This window comes from Carcharodon carcharias, chromosome 1 (assembly GCF_017639515.1).
Source record: "Carcharodon carcharias isolate sCarCar2 chromosome 1, sCarCar2.pri, whole genome shotgun sequence".
NCBI lineage: Eukaryota > Metazoa > Chordata > Chondrichthyes > Lamniformes > Lamnidae > Carcharodon > Carcharodon carcharias.
Window position 1 is genome coordinate 100924980 of NC_054467.1, and position 17360 is coordinate 100942339.

Genomic DNA, 17360 nt, shown 5'->3' on the forward strand with positions numbered 1-17360 from the left:
CCCGCCCGCATTATTCAAATTTAATTAATGTAGGTAGTTAAGCTCATTAATGAGGCAATTGACTGGAATAAAACATAGTGTCTGCAATAAAACACTTGCAGAGTCTGTTTGACTCTATGAGGGATTCCCATTTTTTAATATGAGGCAGCTTGTTAAGATGGGTTTAAAAGGTTCAGCTGAGCCCAGAGTTTCAGCTTAGCAGTTCAGAGCTCTGTTACTGCTGGAAGTACCTCATGCTAGGAGCAGAGTTTCTATTTAAAACTTAACTTAATTAGAGGCCTCTTTCCTCCTGCTGGGTGGTCGATTTAGACCTTATCTATCACCCTCAGCTTTAAACTAACCATAAAAATAGGCATTGTAGTCTCTGCGGGAGACACAACCTCCAACGAGGAGGAAAGGCAGATGAGGAGGAGAAGGAGAGGAGAGTAGGGGGAAGAAGGGTAGATCGGGATGTCCAGGATGCACTGGTGGTGCATGAAGGGGCCAGAGCTGCACCAGACCCAGGGGGTGATGAAGCCTTCATTCATCCTCAGCAGTGGTGTAGAAGGACTTATGCAGCCCCTCATGTACATAAGCAGAGACTGAGCTATCTGCAGATGTCTGAGACACAATGCAAGAGGCTCAGGCTCTCAAGAGCCACAGTCACATCACTCTGTGACATGCCGGCAAGGAAGATCACCACCAACTGCGCTGGGGGTTACCCAATGCCTGTAGCTCTAAAGGTCACTGTTACACTCAATTTCTTTGTGACGGGGTCCTTTTAGGCAGCATGTGGAGACCTCAGTGGCATAACACAGCTGACTGCACACCACAGCATCAAGATCTTCAATAATGCTACGTTTCAAAGGGTGGGCAGGATCAGCTGGATAAAGCCAGAGGGTTTGCGGCGATTGCAGGTTTCCCCAGGGTACAGGGAGCTATTAACTGTACGCACATTGCCATAAAGGCTCCTGCTGGACAGCCCTTCATCTTTATTAACTGGAAGAGCTCCCACTCGTTGAACTTCCAGCTGGTCTGTGAGCATCATCAACAGATCATGTAGGTATGCGCCAGATGCCCGGATAGCAGCCATGACTCCTACATTCAGCGAAACTCACAGATGCCAGACGTATTCAGCAGCTCTGGTGCCCTGGATGGATGGCTTATAGGTGACTCAGGTTACCTATTGAAGAGCTGGCTCATGATGCCAGTGAGGGCATCCGGCCAGAATAGACACAGAGAGGAGATACAAAGACAGCCCACTCCAGGGCCATCATCGAGCAAACCCTCAGTCTATTGAAAATGAGGTTCAAGTGCCTTGACAGATCAGGAGGGCCATTGCAGTTAACTCCTTCACATGTGGCCTGAGGGTTGTGGTGTGCTCTACCCTCCATAACCTCGCTATTCAGAGAGGGAATGTCCTTGAGGATTAGGGCACAGCAGGTAGGGGCTATTCATCAGAGAATAAGGGCAAGGATGAGGTGATGGGATGTGGGTGACATTCAGGTGGAAGGTCCTGGACATGATCGCATGGATGGCCGTGACATCAGGGCTGCCTTGATAAGGCAGAGGTTTCAAAAGTCCCGGCATCAGAGAAGCATACATGCCATGTGTCCAAGCCTTTTCCCATGTGCAATATGACTTGTGACCATTCTGTCAGCAAACTTACCCTGTCCAAATATTGACACTCAGAGCATCCTACCCTGCACCAAAATATTAAAGCTTATCGTCTGTCTCCTGAAAAAAGTTCCACAGCCACATCATCTTATAAAAACCTCGGCATAAGGGACAAAATGAGGTCTAGGTTTATTTACAAATTTATTATGAGACTTAATATTCACATGTGACCCACTTGTTGACTACTGTAGAGTTTTTTGACGCATTTCTGAATGCTCTGACACAGTGCTCTCCCCTCGCTTACAGCTGCACTGCTATCTCCCTTGCCCTAGATGACTTTGACGGGTGCCCACTATGCGATTGAGCCCTTGAACAACCTGTCACATTAGAAGACTCCTGCTGAGAGGCTGGAGGAACTTCTGTCACCACGGCACTGGATGAGAATCACATCAATGGCAAATGGACGGAGGAGATGTTGCCCTCATCAGCAGTGCCCTGAGAGGTGCTTCCAAATGGCAGCAGTTGGTGCTCATTCTGCGCCACTAGAACTATTGGTCCACCCTGTCTTCCTGTCAAGTCCCAGGAGCTGGTTCGGTACCCATGCTCCCAGTCCCCCCAATCATGCTGGCTCTGGGCCCCTGGTGTGCAGGTCAGAGCACATACCAATGATTGTGTCTGTAATTCACTCAGTTTGCCCCTGCAGGACAGTCGCTAGTCCTTGGAGGAACCTTGGCACTCCAATGAGTAGGTGATCACAGTGCACATGACCTGGAGGGACATCTCCAGAGTCCAGACCAGAGCATGCAATCAACCCTCTGATAAATATATCAAATCTTCATGGACCTCACACTGTACATCCAGCATCTGCTGCCTCACAGACAACTCCAGAGGCTCATCATCTGACACAGGCTCAGTCTCTGGATCACCCAGGCACTCCTCCATTTGCCTGGGGCCTGCTCCACCACACACTCCAGCATCTGCAAGTGTGACTGTGAAGGGCCCTCACTGGACTTTGCATGCCCTCATTCCGACACACAAATCTCTGCCAAGGTGCCGTTACCTGCACTTGGGACAGAGAAAGAATGTGAGGGAGAATGCTGCACCCTCCGAGGGTTCTTTCTCATCCTTAGAGGGGAGTGACGACCAGCGTCTGCAGAAGAGGCTTCACCTGTGACAGAGAGACAGAAGTAAGGGGGTCAGTGGTCATCACAAGCCTTCCACAAACCATCTACGCTAAGTCACAAAGCCCAGCAGCATTTGACATTTGACAAGTTCAGAGGTTCCCAGCATCACAGATTCCAGTCTTTAGGCAATTTGATTCACTCCATGTGATATCAAGAAATGGCTGAAGGCACTGGAGACACTAGCACTGTTTGCTTATTTGATGGCATGCCACCAGCGCATTATCAGCAGAGTGCTTGGCAGCCTTAGTGCTGTGTACCTTCCTCATCTGCACAGGCTGCCAATACCCCACCCTCCAGCAGGACCAAAGCGATAAGTGCACCCTGACATCGACACTGACAATAATATTTGTTGTGTCATGCTGCCTTGGAGCTCCAGCCAACCTCACATGCCTCCTGCATTTATGACGGTACCCTGCAGCATACTGACACGAGATAACACATACTGAGGAGGCACTCGTGCTGGCCGCACTCGTGAGGTCATTGAGTCTCTTCTGGCATTAAGACCAGATGTGCCTCACCAGCCCAATGCTGCTAACCTCAGCAGTTACCTCCTTCCAGGCAGCATGTGTTTTGGACGGGTTTCTCCTCTTCTCGCCGAATGGCATGAGCTGATCACATCACCTAGAGACTGCATGGAGGAGGGGTCTCAGGGAGCCATCATTAAATTGAAAGGCTGGTTTGGCCCTTCTCCCCTGCCTCTCCCCTCATTCCAATGGCTCTGACATCCCTGGAGGGAAACATGCAACAACTAGACAACTCCTCCATGCAAAGATGTGAAAAACTTGTTTGTGATCTACAAGAATGCCACCTCTGCTCAGTGGAAAACTTTGGACACATCAGATATCACACATATGCACTCTTACCTGAAAGGCCTGCAAATTTCTGCTGAGTTCTGACTTTTGCTGGGTCCTCCGACACTGCCCCATGCCAGGGGGCCCTTTATATTACAGGCCGTGACCTCGTTCCAGGTCATGATCAATGACCTAGGAAGCTGAACCTCTTGCCCTCCAGCACTGATTGGGTGGGTTGCTCACCACTTGTAGGCCTCAAACCCGCCCTCCGATCTCAATTGGATCATTTTGCACTTTATGGGGCACGAAAGTCGGAAGGCTGCCCCTCGCCTGAGTGTATTATTCAGGCCAATGGGAGTCTAGTAAATTATAAGAAAACTCAAGGTCAAGTACTTGAGCTTTGCACCAGGAAGGAAAACTGGACGAAGGACTTTCACACATTACAAAGGTCTCGCTGGTTCGGGTTTGTCCCCTCAGGAACATTACGAAGCAAAACAAAATTAACTTAATGCCACTCTGGAAGGACTGATGAACCAGTTTTCAGAGAAGATTCAGGAATATTTCCTATTGTGGGAGGAAGCTGAGAGGTAGTAGAAAGAGGCTGCAACACTGAAGGAAACAGTTGCACATTTGGAAGGAATCTTAGAAAAACATTACATCCCCAAAGAGATAACACGAAGAGATGAAAATCCAGAACATAGAATGGCAAGAAAAGGTAGAGTTTCTCAATAAAGAGTGTGAGCTCCTTCAAAAACAACTGGGAGAGGCGCAATTACAGAATGTGAGCGTATAAAATAGCACAGAGAAATTATACTCTTCCAAGGAAAAACCAATCATTGAAGAGAATACAACAATGGCAGAAAACAAATCTTTCAGCTGAAGTACGCCATCCTTAACCAGCCTTTCTCTCTCTTCAGCAGGGATGCCTGCGTAGGCCTGGATCTCCTCCAGACAGCAGAGGATGTAAAGCCCACCACTGTCATGAGCTAGTCAGAACAGCACAGTCCTGAGTGCTCAAGCACTAAAGAGTATTCCGATTTGGATTTCACCTTTGATTTCTCTTCTCGCTGTGTGGAGCAAGTTTGTCCATTATTGTTCCAGGTCCCGGATGATCCCCAGTGGTCAGACCAACCTACCGCCCATGACATTACCATGGCACATCTGGTGGAAGTGGTATCTGTCTGAGAAGCCTCTACTCTAACTGAGATGATAGTACAGTTGGGCGACATATCAACCACTGTGCACATACTGCAACTTCCAGTCAGCCTGCCGCAAGTACAACAGATGCTGTAACCAGGTAGAAGTCTGTTGGATCTGATGCCCTGGTTTGTTGGGGCTAAAGGATCCGGGTTGCAACCTTGTTTCAGGGTGACCGAGTTGGTACAAAGACAGAGAAGAGATCAGTGGATCGTTCTTAGAAGAAACACAATCAGTTTATTTACAAAAGGAACTCAGCAGCTACACTTGTGTGCTTACAACTCAAAACTCTGTCTTTACTCTTCAGACTCTAACTCAAGACTACTGACTACAGAGGTAGCCTGCGCTACCCTGCTATTGGGTATCAAGATCATGTGATCTTACATTACAACATTTGTCTTAAAGATATACTACACATCAGGTTACTACACAGTCCCTCACCAACAACAACAAAAAACAGAGGTGAGCATACCAATCAATCTTCCTCTCTCAACAGGAATGCTCTCCCTCAGCTTCAGAGGGCTTCCAAATGGCCCACATGGAAAAAGAAAAAAGTAGCACCATCTTTGTCCACCTTGCAAGAAACAATCGAGAGTAACAGCAACTATGCATTGATACAACAGCTGAACCAACCGGACATGGTTCAACATAAGGCAATGGAAGAAAAGAATGAAAGCATACCCAAATGCCAGTCCAACCCCCACGCCAACAACAAGAATCTAGTACCAACAGAACCTGTTGTCCCGACAGAATTGTGAACGAGATGTGGAAGGGTTATAATGCCTCCAGACCAACTGAACCTCTAACTACAAGAACTTAAAGGGGGAGATGGGGTAATGAGAATATTGTTAATGCTAATACTGTAATAACAATAATGTTGGAATAGCATTAAGTTTGTAATAATAAGGTAGATGCATAAGACTTATAACAATGCAAAATTTGAAGCAAACTAAAGTAACTCTATATCCATGAGATAAAGACTTGGGTGGGGGGGGAGGATTAGTAGAAGGGTCTGATACATACATGGTTAATGTGGGACTGAGTACAGTACCACTCACAGGATGATGTAAGAAGGCACATGACCTAGGCTCAGTGTGCTGTTGACCAGAGACGTGATAAGAACTAGGATGGAGATAGCTCCATATTTGTACCCTTTCGTGTACAGTTGTACATAGTTACATGCAGTTAATAAAGACTTGCTGTGAACATACTGGATACTATGAAGACTTATTTAATAAACACATTCTGCAACCAACACCATCCCAACATTCACAATTTCCCAAATTGGTCTGTAATGAGTCCAAATGAGAAGGTGAAGAAACATAAGTAATTCTTACAATTTAAAATTGAAGCCAAAGTCCATGAGCAGGTACTGGGTTGGTCTAAATCATCATGAATTCTTGCCTATTGATGCAATTTAACATCACAACACAAACACGTTGACACATTGAACCGACACATTTAACAGAAGTGGAACAATGTTAATTCTACTGCAAAAATGAAAGCCTAATAAAATTTGTGTTTACATTGCTGCTGGGCCTTGGGTGATCGCTACAGTCTCCTATCAACATATTCATAACAACTGAGACTCATCCATCGATTCAATGGAGACTCCATCACCATCAGTACAAAAGACTTGCACCTCAGCAGTCAGTAGTACTCAAATAAATAGAAAGTGATTGTAGTCTGTTTACACAACCAGAGCTGTATTAATATGAGTCAGTAACAAATAAAACAGCTGAAAGTGGTGGCAGGCAAACTGAGAGCAGGCTGCAAGTCTGCTTTCTTGCATGTAGGAATTAAGGCCAATGATGAAAGGGTGATTCAAAAAAATAGGAAAGTTGCTGAAAATTAAAGTGTTGCCTGTTCTGTTTCAACATTGTTATAATCTGTGAGTCTGTCAGGTAATTGGCCTTGAAGTGCTACTTAACTTTTAATTAAATGCTGGGTTGACACCATCTCCCAAAGCAAACATGCTTTCAGTAGCACCTTATAATTTGCAGCAGGCTTTAATTTGCAAGTACACACTAGTTTTCAAAGATGTGGAGATCTAGATCATTTAGTCAGGGTTTTCAGTGAAACGAGTAACAGAGCTATGACCAGTGTCAGCTTTATTTAATTTTCTATTTAATTAGAAAGCCCTGCAGCATTCACAGTCACTGTTTTATCTTTCACTCAGGGTTACATAGCCTCACCCTTTTTTCTCATCATTAACTCTCAGGCTGTATTTACACTGCAAGTTTAGAGTCAGTTCAAAGTGCTTTCAACTTTGCACTGACGCTAAACTGGAGTGTAAATCATGAATAAAGGTCCAATCTCACACAAACAAATAGAGTGAAAGAAACTTCCTGGACAACAATTTTCACAACACTCCAGTTAGCACCTTGTGTGCAATGCTAAATCTATTTAAGGAGCCCTGAGCATTTTACAAACCCACTTAAACTCAATTTAAATATGAAAAGAGTAGGATTTACTACTTTCTAAATATGTAAATTTTTATCTGATGGAAGGAGCCATACCAATGCCTGTATCTATTCATAGAGCTCTCTTCCAAACTGGAAAATTTCTGGAGCAGTCAATAGGAACGTCATTCCTCAGGCCATTGACTGCAACTTAAATGCACATTAAATCTAATAGTATATTTGCAGATTCAATCTTGTAGAATATTCCTCCTTTTATAGTTCAGTCTGAACTTTTATGTTTTGGTTAATGTAGAATTCATGTGGTAGGAATGTAGAACTCGCTTTCACAGGGAGTGTTTGAAGTGAATAGTGCAGATGCATTTAAGGGGAAACTAGACAAGCATATGAGGGAGAAGGGAATAGATGGTTATTGTTGGAATGGTATTGGTTGCAGAACCTGTTTGTTAAAAAAGGCTTCATATGTTACGTATGTTAACAGTGAGTTGTTATTAACTGCATGTAACTATATACAACTACACAGTAGATGGCACTGACATGGTGCTATCTCCATCCTAGGTATTATCACATCTCTGGCCAACACCACACTGCCCCCAGGTCTAAGTCATATGCCTTCTTACACTGTGTGAGGAGTATACTCAAAACCATATCAACCCTGTATTTACCAAACCCTTCTACTACACCTTCCCTCCCCACCAAGTCTTTATCCCATGGAATTAGAGGGGAGAATTTTCTCCCCGTTGGGCGGGCTGGGCGGGAGTGGGCACAGGCAGGTGCGCAGCCAATCACTACCCGTGATCGGCTGCGCGCCGCCATTTTACGTGGGTGGGCCAGTTAAGATCCACCCAGCGCGACACACTCCTGGAAGCATGCTCGCGAAAGAGAGCAGAATTCTCCCTGAGGCACGGAGTTGCCTCAGGGGGATTAAGAAGAGTCATTAAGATGTGAGAAATAAAAAAAAAAATTTCAGATATGTCCCCTCATGTGACATTGTCACATGAGCTGGGATATGTTTGTGAATTTATATGAAACAGTTTAATTTATAAACCCTTCATGAAACCTCATCCCACCCATGGAGGAGGTTCCATGAAAAATGCGGAGGCCGCCTGGGTTCTTTGCCTGCCCACCAACCTTAAGGTTGGATGGGCAGCCCTGACAAGTACTTCCATTAGTTGATTAATGGCCTTAATAAGCCTTTGACAGTTCGGCGGGCGTGCAGCCGACTCCTGTCTGCGCCCACCGAAATGAAGATCGGATTGACGCGCGGTGACGTCAGGACAATCACCCGACGTCACCGCACATCATTTTATGCGTCGGCAAGTGGGGCCCAGAGTTACTTTAGTTTGCTTCAAGTCTTACCTTGTTATAAGTCTTGTGCATTAGCCTTATTGTTACAACATTAACGTTATTCTAACATTGTTGTTAATGTTAATACTCTAATGCCAATATTCTCAGTAACCCATTTCCCCCTTGAAGTCCTCGAAGTTAGAGGTTCAGGGTGTCTGGAAGCCTTATAAACTTTCCACATCTCGTTCGCCATTCTGTCGGGAAAGCAGTAGGCTCTGGTGGTTCTGGTCCTTGTTGTTGGTTTGGGGGTTGGACTGACATTTGGGTATGGTTTCATTCTTTTCTTCCGTGGCTTTATGTTGAACCACACTTGGTCAGTCTGACTCTTATGTCAATGCATAGTTGCTGGTCCTTTCGATTGTTTCTTGTGGGGTGGGCGAAGATGATATTTGTTCCCTTGGCGTTGCTTTTTCTTTTTCTTTCTGGGCCATCTGGAAGCCCTCTGAAGCTGAGGAACAGCATTCTGGTGGCTAGCAGAAGACTGAGTGGCATGCTCACCTCTGCTTTTTGTTGGCGATGGTGATAGGCAGAGTAGAGGAAGGCAGGAAGTGCAAGAGTCCCCTGTGGTCGACGCCCTCTCTAACAGATATTCTGTTTTGGATACTTTTGGGGGAGACAACTTCGTAAGAGAAAGCAGCAGGAGCCAAGTTCATGGCACCGCGGGTGGCTCTGCTGCACAAGAGTGGGGGAAGAAGAGTGGCACTGCTATAGTGACAGGGTATTCAATAGTAAGGGGAGCAGACAGGCATTTCTGCAGCCACAGAGACCCCAGGATGGTATGTTGCCTCCCTGTTGCCAGGGTCGAGGATGTCTCAGAGTGGCTACAGGACATTCTGAAGGTGGCGGGTGAACAGCCAATGGTCGTGGTACACCTTGGTACCAACGACATAGGTAACAAAAGGAGTGAGTCCTACAAGCGGAATATAGGGAGTTAGGATGTAAATTAAAAAGTAGGTCCTCAAATGTAGTAATCTCAGGATTCCTACCTGTTCCACGTGCTAGCGAGAGTAGAAATAACAGGATATATCAGATGAATACTTGGCTGAAGAAATGGTGTAGAGGGGAGGGATTCAGGTTCTTGGGCCATTGGGACCACTTCTGAGGAAGTTGGGATCAGTACAAACAGGACAGATTGCATTAGGCAGGACCGGGACCAATGTCCTCGGTGGGGGGGGGGGGGGGGGGTGGGGGGGGGGGGCTGTTTGCTAGTGCAGTCAGGGAGGATATTAGGGATATAATATTTTGGATATTAGGGGCATCAAGGGGTATGGAGAGAAAGCGGGAATATGGTGTTGAGATAGAGGATCAGCTATGATCATATTGAATGGCGGAGCAAACTCGAAGGGCCAAATAGCCTACTCCTGCTCCTAGTTTCTATGTTTCTTTGATAGACTGCTACCAGGTTGCAGCATCACTTGTGGATGTGGCTTGCAGGCTGGAAGTTGCAGCATGTGTACAGTGGTTGATATGTTTACCAGCTCTACTGTCTGCTGATCATTCTCTAGCAGCACTTCCACCAGAGGTGCCATGGTAATGTCATGGGGGGTAGGTTGGTCTGACCATTGGGGACTTTTCAGGACCTGAAATGATAATGAACAAACCTGCTCCTCACAGGGACAAGAGAGTTCAAAGGTAAAACCTGAGTCTGAATACTCTATAGTGTTTGCGCACTCAAGACTGTGCTGTTCTGACTGGCTAAAGACAGTGATAGACTTGATATCTTCTGTCATCCGGATGAGATGCCAGGCTACACAGCCATCCCTACTCAGGAGAGCCAAACACTGGGCACGGATGATGTACATCAGCTCAAAGATTTGTTTTCTACTATATCTCAGTGGTTCCAGGATCATGTCAATAACTGGGAATCAGGCTCCCCCTGCATCATAAATTGGAGTGTCCGCTGTTCGAAGACAGAGGTCTTTGAGCCAGGCTCCTTGTCAGACAGGACTGTCGTGCTGGCACCTGAATCTAATTTAATATTTATCAGATGACCATTTACCAGGATGTCAGCATTCCAAAATGAAGAACCCCACTTTTGATTTCACCCAAGAACAAGGCTGTGTGTCTTCTGGGTTTTCGGTCTTTACCTTGTGGATTACCTTTGGGCTATCTGTGTGGTGCTGGGGTTTTGACTTGCACACTTTACTCAAGTGGCCTTGTCTGTTGCAGTGGAAGTATTGGGCTGTCCTCGCAGGACACTGTTCTCCCCTGTGAGGGCGCTTTGTACCACAGCGTTGACAAGGTCACTCTGCTGGGTGGTCCAGGAATTTCTTCTCCTGACTTGGATTGTCCCTGCATCTTTGTGATCTGATAAGCTGGACTGAGGGTTGGCTTCTGCCCCATATTGTATTCTCTCCCCTTAGTATTTTCCTGTCTTGTTCATGTGGCTCAGACAGTCTAACTAACCGAATTGCCTTGTCTAGGGTAAGATAGTCTCTAGCTTGCAGGTCTGCAGAATTTTTGCAGAAGTCTGGAGAAATGCTGTCCTATAAAAATATTTCTCTCCAAAAAGTCAAATGTTGTGACTGGTCTGGGCCTTGGGTACGTCCCAGTGCAGTTGGAAGTGTGGAATTGCGATCATCGTCGAAGCATTTAGAAGTGTGGGTAAAGCTTTAAGAGCTTAGAGGCTTCTAAAATGGTGTCATTGTTCACTGCAGAACAATAGATTTCCAGTTTTGGTGGGCTACGCAAAATGGTGGTGGTGCACTTCAGAAAGAAGAATTCTTAACAGTGGCTCATGGGTCGGCAGTCTGCTGACTTGATTTAATCAGCAATGTAGCATTGCGAGTAACAAGACATTTAAAAGAACCACAGGCTTGCTGTTTAAGGAATTGAGAGGTTCCCAAGAGTTGAGTAAATTAATTATTAACTTGGTTTTTTTGTTCAACTTAGAAGCTTGGAGTCAGGGAATCAGGATTAATGACAGGGTTCATTCATATAGCACTTCTAACAGTATTAGTAAAAGGGGCTTCTCACGACTGGCTGAAGCGTGAAAAGTAAAAGAATGTCACTCACCCTCGCAGGTTATGAACTCCACTTGATGAAGCTGGACTTAGAAGGGAGATTATATGGAGTCTTCTACTGCAGTAAACTTCTGCTTTTTAGTTTCTAAGCGCTTCTCTTTGGAGAATTTCTGGCTACTTTTCTCAGCATGTGTAGCTTTAGTTGTGAGCTTCTTTCCATTCAGAACCATTGGAAATGTCCTTTTTCTTAATCTTCCATTTCTGTGAGGTTGAGGGTTTTTGACCCTGAAGCTGCCACCATGTTGGGATGCTGTTGGTTGCAGATTGTGTTTATTAAAGAAGGCTTCATTGTCTTCTGTACGTTAACAGCAAGTCTTTATTAACTACTTGTAACCACATACAGATATATAGTATAGGGTACAAGTTTGCATTTATCTCCATCTGAGGTCTTATCACATCACTGGCCAACACCACATTAACCCTAGATTTGGGTCATGTGCCTTCTTACATCACTGTGTGGGCGGTACTGTAGTCAGTCCCACATTAACCCTGTATGTACCAGATCCTTCTACTACAGATATGATGGCAGATTTAAATGAGAAAAGATGGGAGGAGGCTTGAAAGGAGTATAAACAATGGCATGGATTGGTTGTGATGAATGGCCTGCTTCTGTGCCACACATCCTATGTAACCCTAGGTACTCTGTAGATTTTAATGAGCCAATTAACTGAATTCAATACTGGTGGCTCCAGTCATTATAAATGAATATGAGCTGCAAGCAACATTCCCATTATTTTTAAACTGTTTCATAATTCTGTCAGAACCAGTTAGTTGCTAATATGAGCTGTCAGGTAAAAGCCCTTCCGAACAAATATAAAATGAACTGTTACCAGAGAAATCTTGTTTGTGATTGTTTGAACTTTTCCTTTTTCTATCCTAACAGATTAATTGGGAAAACCTCCAAAAACAAAAACTAATTTACAATTATCATTACTTTTTAAATGGTCCAATAATTTTCATTCTTTCAAGTAGGCACAATTTATCATAATTCTCCCCTAACAGAAGCTACTAAGAAATCAGACTGCTAATCATTCCTTGACATATAACCCCCAACTTGTGGCCTCATGAACAATGGAATCCAGGACAGCAGCAGAGAACAATGTGAGGCGTTTGAAGGGGTTGCTACTTTCTGTCCCATAACCACTCCCCCCACCCTCCCCAAACACAACCACCACCACCCTCCAGAAGGCAATGGTCTTACTGGGTACTGTCCAAAGGTGTCAGTTATTCTAGTGTCAAGTCCATGTGGTTGTTCATCATGCACTACTTTGGGCAGCAAGGCTATTCAACTAAGGAAGGCATCTTCACAGCCAAAACATTTTCTCGCCTAATATCCAGATCAATCAAAGTGGAAATCCTGAACAATTCTTCACTTCCTTCAGCCTGAGGGCATTTACTATGTAGATCAGCTAACCAAGCACAGATTGGGAATCAAACTAAAGACCACCTAATCTGTGTGGCCTAGTATTACACAAGCTTTTTCCTTAGGTAATCCCTCTAGCTAATTTTAATTTCAATGTTGATGTATTATTCTCTCAGCCTTAAATTAACATGTGCATTGAATCATATAACTTATTACACAAGAGAGAAGTCATTTGGCCCATTAGGTCTGTGCCGGTGATTGTCTTCAATTGGAGCTGTCCAATCCCATTTCCTTGTCTTTTCTTTCTTACTACACCGGTGTGAAGCTCATGGGGATGTTTATCTATGTTAAAGATGCTAATTAAATGAAAGTTAAATTGTATTTCCATATCTTCTTATATTCTTCCTTTGCAAATACTTATTGTATTGCACATTCAAATTCGATTGTAGTTTCTACATCAATGGCCAGTTGTGGCAAAACATGTAATATTCTAATTATCATCATCAGAAGAAAAATAATTCTTCTAACTTCCTCCAACTTTCTTCTAGTAAGAATCCTGAATTTAGCAATGTCTAAATAAAAAAAGTCACAAGGCACTTAATAGTGGGATGTGAAAGAAGGAAAAAATAAGGGTAAAAGTAAAATAGTGTGGATGCTGGAAATATGAAATAAAAACAGAAAATGCTGGAAAAACTCAGCAGATCTGGCAGCGTCTGTGGAGAGAGGAACAGAGTTAACATTTCGAATCCATGTGACTATTCTTCAGAGCTAAAAGAAAATAAGGGTATGTGCACCAAATCCTACAGGGAGATCTTAGGAAGGGTTATCAAACTGCTTGGTCTAAGACATGGGTATTGAGAAAGTTTTCCACAGTGGAGAGAGAAGATGAGAGACAGAGGAATTTAGGGAGAGAGCTTCAAAGAGAGGAGTCAAGATGGCAGAAGGCTCTTCCCCAGCAGTGGAAAGACAGTAAAGACCAGAGTCAGAGGACCAAAGGGTACAGGAGGAAATATAAGGTTGGAAGATGTTCCAGCAGAGGAAAGCATGACATGCAGGGAATTAAAGTTGAGGATTTGAAATTTAACCATAATAAACCAATTATGCAACCAATGGAAGCATTTTTTCAGTATTTACACTCTTAAAGCATTTCATATTTGTTCAAATTAGATTTGCCCTTAGCCTTTTCTGTTCCAATGAAAAAGTCCCAATTTCTTGACATTTTCTTCAAAATTATGACTCATACTTTCTAGTATAACCCTTGAATCTTCACTGTATTTTTCCCACATCTGTAATATGCTGTAATAGGGTGCCCCCAACTGTACACAATACATCAATTTGGTCTATTCAATATATTATATGAAAAATGATTTGTTTAACTATATATTCATGTTATGGCACAGCTGATGGTGAATACTGAGCTGCTTGAATCACAAAGGGAAATTTGAAACAATTGTCACAACTGTTTTGCAATCTGTATGTACTTCAAGGTGCGTGCCTTAAATTCAGTAGGAATAAGGCCACGGAGCCTTATAGGCTTCTTACAAAACTAAATTAAATCTTTATTAATAGAAGAAGTGATTTTAGTTACATACATAGATCTACAAATTACTACTGTGATAACTTGTAAATCCCCTAGTTAACCTAACTCCCAGTTACACTTGCATTAAGGCAACAGTAAGACACAGATTTTAACAAACTCAGGCAAAGCACAAACCCTGGACAGTCAAATTCAAAGTGAGTTTCTTCTGCTTCGGTTCCTTGTGTACAGCAGCTTGAAGATCAGGGGAGAATTTTCTCCCCTTCGAGGGGGCTGAGCGGGAGTGGGCGCAGGTGGGCGCGCAGCCAATCGCCACCCGTGATCGGCTGCGCACTGCTATTTCACATGGGCGGGCCAATTAAGACCCACCCAGTTTGACGCGCACCCAGAAGCACTGAGCACTCCCTGTACGGGTGGGCGGGAGGAAAGAGAGCCGGGGTCTGCGCTCTTTCGCACACATGCACAGAGCTGCCTCAGGGAGATTAGTTTGATTTTGAAAAACTTAAATAAAGAAAAAAAATTTTTAAGATATGTCCCCTCATGCGACAATGTCACATGAGCTGAAACATGTCTATGAATTATATTTAAAAATTTTATTAAAGTTTAAAAACCTTGATGAAACCTCATCCCACCCGTGCATGAGGTTTCATAATAAGTGCGAGGGCTGTCTGGGCTTTTCGTCTGCCCACTAATCTTAATGTTGGACGGGCAGCTCTGTTAATTATTTAAATTAATATTTAAATGGCCTCAATAGGCCTTTGACAGTTCAGCGGGCAGCCAACTCTGGAGCGTGCCCGCTGAACTAAAAATCAGAATGATGCAAGGTGATGTTGGGATGCACACCCGATGTCACCGTGCATCATTTTACACGTCAGCAAGTGGGGTCCACCCCCGCATGCCGATCCGAAGATTCTGGCCTTAGATGCTGGAGGCTTTTCACACTTGTTAGATCTCAGAATGCCTGTCCTTACACACAGCCTTCTATCCTTTCAACATATTTTCCCCTTTGAATGCAAATTCTCATTGTTTCACTATGTCTTTGGACGTTATCTCTCTAATAATAAAGAAAATCTATCATAGTACCAATTTTACCAGTAATCTTCGGGAAAAATAAACACAGCGGGGAGAATTTTCACCTCGTCGTGCGAGCGTTGCCCAACCTGCTCAAGGGTGTATTGACGCTCAATGACGTTGGGCGAGCATCCTGATGTCAACATTCAGTCACGTGATAGTTCAGGTGGCAGCAGGCAAAAAGTCCAAGTGGCCTTTGCACGTTTTAGGAAACCTCACCCATAGGTGGGATGAGGCTTCCAACAGCAAATAAAAATAAAACAAAATAGTTTACATCTCATTCATAACATGTCCCTGCTCATGTGACAGAGTCACATGAGGGGACATGTTTTTTTAATATCTAAAAATTCTTTATTTTTGTTTTTCAGAGCTTTTCATCTCCCTGAGGCAGCCCTGTGCCTCAGGGAATTTTTCCAGCACGTACCCTCGTGCATACACAAAGTTCCCCACTCACTCCGCTCACCCTTCCCTCACGCCCTGCACAGGCAGTGCTGAGCGTCGCAGCATGCACTTCACCCTGGGCAGGCCTTAATTGGCCTGAAATCATGGCCCACCCCTGTTTTCAGGCAGCTATCAGCTTCCCATCCGCCCCCACCAAGCCCGCCCAACAAGGGCAAAATTCTGTCCCATTTCTTAACTTCTCCTGGCTGGGCAAAATATTTCACCCCTCTCTTTTGAATTCAAGCTAGTCTGGTTTATTTAAAAATGCAAATGCTCCTTTACACCTGACATTCTAAAACTTCCCCCATGTTTACCTACTTAACATTTCAAACCTAGCTTATCTTCTGATATTTCAAGGCTTTCAGACCAGCTGCCTTGAATTCAATTAAGTCACACACACACACACACGCAGACCCATAGACACAGACCACACTAATGCTCTATTTTATAATAAATTCCAATAACATTATGAAAATGATTATATCTTCCTGAAAATTCAATACTTCTATGAAACAATGCATAACTAACTTGCTGGAGTTTTTGACAAGGTAACAGGGTGGGTTGATGAGGGTAATGCTGTTGAGGTGGTGTACATGGACTCCCAAAAAACATTTGACAAATTGTTGCATAACAGACTTATGAGAAAAGTTAGCGCTCATAGAATAAAAGGGACAGTAACAGCATGGATATGAATTTGGCTCAATGACAGGAAACATAGACTAGTGGTGAGCAGTTGTTTTTCAGACTGTCATGCCCATATAGTTATACTCATGGATTTATGGAAAATGGATACTGCACTTTTAAAACAAAATAGATAATGGACAATCTGCTATGGAACAAGATGGAGTTGAGAGGTCAGGTGACCTAGTCTGCAACTAAGCCTGGAACTACGCAAGGTTGGAAGTTAGCCTGCTTGCCTCAACAGGATATTAAAATGCAAACAACCTTTTGAGTCATTCCATTGAGAAGCCATTAAAATTCAACAGATTTTTCCTGTGGATTTAATGTCTGCATTTATCCAAACACCTGCTAGAGCTACTTCACGATGGTCCTGCAAATCTCTTGGCTGTGGAATAGAATTCCACAGAATAGATACAAGGAGAAACTCATTCTGTCACAAGAAGGTTGCAAATTTCTGAAACTCAAACACTTCTGTGTGTCAATGCTCAAGTAGTCAGGGACCATCCCAGCAAAGGAAGGATCCTGCCTAAAATCCACCAGCAGGTGGAAAATTAGGGCTAGCCTTTTACTTACTGACTTGAAGAGCCAAACCAGATCTTCACTTCAGGGATTTGACTGCACCTCGACTAGAGTAAAGCTGCACATCTGCTTCTGCAAACAGTAAGTCACTGAGAATCCATTGCCAGAATCTTCCAATCTCCATTTCTTC

At 44.0% G+C, this 17360-nt stretch overlaps 1 long non-coding RNA gene across 1 annotated transcript in view; it reads left to right on the plus strand.

The window, feature by feature from the left end:
- LOC121284169 overlaps positions 1-17360 on the plus strand; it is a 50248-nt gene that overhangs the window by 9073 nt on the left and 23815 nt on the right. The gene's annotated exons all lie outside the window — the stretch shown is intronic.